Consider the following 5000-nt stretch of genomic DNA (forward strand, 5'->3'; position numbering starts at 1 on the left):
CCTCAATGAAAACATATTGTGCAACATTTCCCTAGATATGTAGTTCACTTCAGAATCTGTAACACATTTACAATCTCGTTTTCACACTTATTACTCATGTCTCCAGACCAACTTTCAACATGAAAACATTATTTCTGAATTTGGAACTCTTCTAGTATGTAGTGAAATGTGGATATGCTTCCGTAGACTTTTCTCGTTATATGTGGTCTCCAATCTAAACCTTCAATACGTGCCCATGAAATCTCTGAAAGTTGTGAAACGAAGATGATCAAGGGATGATTACACGCTCAAAAAAATGCCAATATAGAAACGACTTTTTCACGAAGATTATTCTAATTTTACGTTTCTTTTATGGAAGTTCACCGTTCTACGTTCTAATATCTATATAAAAAAAGAGATAAAATATATGGTTCTGAAGGGTCTTCCCTTCATGACGTTATTCTCTCTGGTATAAAATGCGGTTAATGTTAGCGATTTCTTCTCCAAATTTAGCACTTCTAAGCTAATGTTAGCGATTTCCTCTCCGAATTTAGCACTTCTTAGCTCAACTTCACCACCTTTGTTTTCAGCTTTTGCCTGACTTACGTGCGACATAAAACTGCCAAATGTGTTTTAAAATTACCTAGTTCCATAGACTATGAACATGGCGTTTCCGGTAAGTTTATGCATAAGTTTATATAATTTCCATATCCATTCCCATACATGACTTGCAAAACATTCTTCCGTGTTGATAAAAGAGCAGATAAACCAACTATACACAAAATACATTCCAATTAATTCATTTTGTATATAGTAGGTTTATCTGCCATTCCCATACATATTCAGATAGATATATCGATGTATATCATTAGATAAGTATCTGTGTGTGGACGCATGCATGTTTAATGATATCTATAAGGATAATTATGAAAATTGATATTGAACATACTAGTGATTTTAATGGTAATGATAATAGCAATGAAAATAATAATGATAGTAATAAGACCAAAAATCATAGCGATGATATTAAGGATGATTGCAATGATGATAGTATCAATAAAAACAAAAGTGATAATAATGATGATGATTATAATTATGATGATGATGATACAGTAACAATAACAACAATCATTATAATTGTGGTAATGATTGTGGTAATATCAGAGGTAGTTATTATTACTATTATTGTTACTTTCATAGTTATCATTGTCATATTATCGTCATCATCATTATCATTATTATCATAATAAATATTACTATTATCATTATCAAAATTATTGTTGTTGCTTATAATATTTTTCTACTATTATTATCATTGTTATCATTATTATTATTTATGTCATCATCATCATTTTTGTCATATGTATGATTATGATCATTTATATCGCTAATGATGATAGCAACGGTAGTGATAATAAAGATCATTATTAATATCATTACTATGATTATTATGATAATGGTGATAATTAAGAATAATGATGATAATAATAATGATAAAAAACAATAGCAATAGAATAATAATGGTGATGATGCTGATGAGGATATGACGATAACAATCATAACAATAAGAAGAACAATAACCATCATATCAACAATGATAATCATGATAACAATTGTAATGATATTTTAAAAGATAATATAGGTACTTATGATAACAATGATGAAATAAATAATGACTTTATCGTAGGGATAATTGATAATTTGATGTAATTGATAATTTGATGTAATTGATAATTTGATGTAATTGATAATTTGATGTAATTGATAATTTGATGTAATTGATAATTTGATGTAATTGATAATTTCATATAATTGATAATTTCATATAATTGATAATTTGATATAATTGATAATTTGAAATAATTGATAATTTGATATAATTGATAAATTGATATAATTGATAATTTGATATAATTGATAATTTGATATAATTGATAATTTGATATAATTGATAATTTGAAATAATTTATAATTTGAAATAATTGATAATTTGATATAATTGATAATTTGATATAATTGATAATTTGAAATAATTGATAATTTGATATAATTGATAATTTGATATAATTGATAATTTGATATAATTGATAATTTGAAATAATTGATAATTTGATATAATTGATAATTTGATATAATTGATAATTTGATATAATTGATAATTTGATATAATTGATAATTTGATATAATTGATAATTTGAAATAATTGATAATTTTATTTAATTGATAATTTTATATAATTGATAATTTGAAATAATTGATAATTTGATATAATTGATAATTTGAAATAATTGATAATTTGATATAATTGATAATTTGATATAATTGATAATTTGAAATAATTTATAATTTGAAATAATTGATAATTTGATATAATTGATAATTTGATATAATTGATAATTTGAAATAATTGATAATTTTATATAATTGATAATTTGATATAATTGATAATTTTATTTAATTGATAATTTTATATAATTGATAATTTGAAATAATTGATAATTTCATATAATTGATAATTTGAAATAATTGATAATTTGAAATAATTGATAATTTGATATAATTGATAATTTGATATAATTGATAATTTGAAATAATTGATAATTTTATATAATTGATAATTTGAAATAATTGATAATTTGAAATAATTGATAATTTGAAATAATTGATAATTTGATATAATTGATAATTTGAAATAATTGATAATTTGATATAATTGATAATTTCATATAATTGATAATTTGAAATAATTTATAATTTGAAATAATTGATAATTTGATATAATTGATAATTTTATATAATTGATAATTTGAAATAATTGATAATTTTATATAATTGATAATTTGAAATAATTTATAATTTGAAATAATTGATAATTTGATATAATTGATAATTTGATATAATTGATAATTTGATATAATTGATAATTTGATATAATTGATAATTTCATATAATTGATAATTTCATATAATTGATAATTTCATATAATTGATAATTTCATATAATTGATAATTTGATATAATTGATAATTTAATAATTGATAATTTGATATAATTGATAATTTTATATAATTGATAATTGATATAATTGACTTTGATGGAAGAAATGATGATGGAAATATGACAATAACAATGACAGAGTAAGATACACATATGACAGAATAATCAACACTAATGATATACACTAATTAGGTGTTAATCTAACGCCCTGTATATATATATATCAACATATCAATCTAAAAATAATTCAAAATTCTTTCACTTGAAATATATGTCCATTCCAAATACATATATATATATATATACTGCAGCCATAAAACTTGTATTTTGTTCACATTAAAATGCATTATTTTTCCTTTGTTTATAATGTTCAAAGCGAGAACTCTTTGAAAGCTATATAAAATATTCATAATTTTCAAACACAAATGCATGTGCTTTTGCAACATCAGTAGTGAAGCATTTTTAAGGTTGTTTGGAAGTGTTCATTATCAATCATTTTTGTTTGTTTGTTTGTTTGTTTGTTTTTTGTTTGTTTGTTTGTTTTCTACACCTTGATGGATAACTGGGAAAAATCTGAATAACAAATTATTATGAGTATCTTTACAATAGCATTACAACATAACTGCTTATCACCATTTTTTACAACATATTTATCATAGTATCTTCACAAATAAAATAACAACATATTATCTATATTTTCACAACAGCATAACATATCCTCAACAACATTTTCACAACAGCATAACAACATATCTATATCTTCACAACAGCATAACCATATATATATATATATATACATATATATATATATATATATAAATATATATAATATATATATATATATATTTGTATCTTCGAAACAGCAGTACAATTTAACTTAACAATATATTAACAACAGTATTACAATGTAACAACTTCTTATCAATATTATCACAACAGCATAACAACACAACTCGTTCATGAATGTCTACACCACAACATAACAACATATCCCCAATAACTTCACAACCGCATAACACATCATACATATCAAACACCTTAGCTTAACGCCAATAGATTCGCAACAGCATAGCAACATAACATCTCATCATGAACATCTTCACAGCATCATGACAACGCAACACTTCATCAACAATACAATCACAACAACAACAACCGGAAATATTGTCTTGCACAATCACATACATTGCATTGCACTAATTATGTACTTCTATCTGCAGTTACATTATCAGTCTCTAGACACTGTCGTTATTGCGTAGTAAATTAAGGGCATTAAATTCTATTCTGAGATGACAATTAAGAACTTTTGGTATCTCTTTATTGTGGAAAGTGAGTCTAGGGAAATCGTCAGTTAACTATGATTTTGTTGTTATCATTATTGTTACTGTTGTTATTATCAATGACAAGTAGTTGCAAATAGTAGTAGGAGTAATGGTAGTCTTAGAATCATTATTATCATTGTTGCTTTTATCAGCAGTAGTTTTAGTAGTAGTATTAGTAGCGGAAGTATTATTACCGTTATTATTATTATTATTATAATTATTATTATCATTATTATCATTGTTGTTGTTGTTATGTTATATGATTACTAATATCATCATCATCATTATTGTTATCATTATTATTACTATCATTATTATTATTATTATTGTTAATATTGTTGTTGTTATCATTGATATTGCTGTCGTTCTTGTTGTCAGTGGTATAGTTATTACTTCAGACACAGTAAACCTAATGAAAATATACATAAACATATGAAAAATAAACAAAATATCTGCTTACGAACAAGTTTATTTTCTCCGCCTCTGACGTAAACATGAATCACGGGAAAATCGCATGCAAATTAGGCAAAATATAAGAACATCAAAAGGAATTTCGTCAAGAGACTTTTCGTTATGATATCAAGCTTCAATGGAGCAGTAATTGGAGCTTTATTTTAGCATCCATTTTAGCACATTCGCTCTAAACTTGTTCGTCCCTCTTTCGAGCTTCGAGGATTTTACACCTGAGGACAAAACTTTTTTT

This window comes from Penaeus japonicus, unplaced genomic scaffold, assembly GCF_977035675.1.
Source record: "Penaeus japonicus unplaced genomic scaffold, GWHDUDI00000001_assembly GWHDUDI00000020, whole genome shotgun sequence".
In the NCBI taxonomy this organism is placed as follows: domain Eukaryota; kingdom Metazoa; phylum Arthropoda; class Malacostraca; order Decapoda; family Penaeidae; genus Penaeus; species Penaeus japonicus.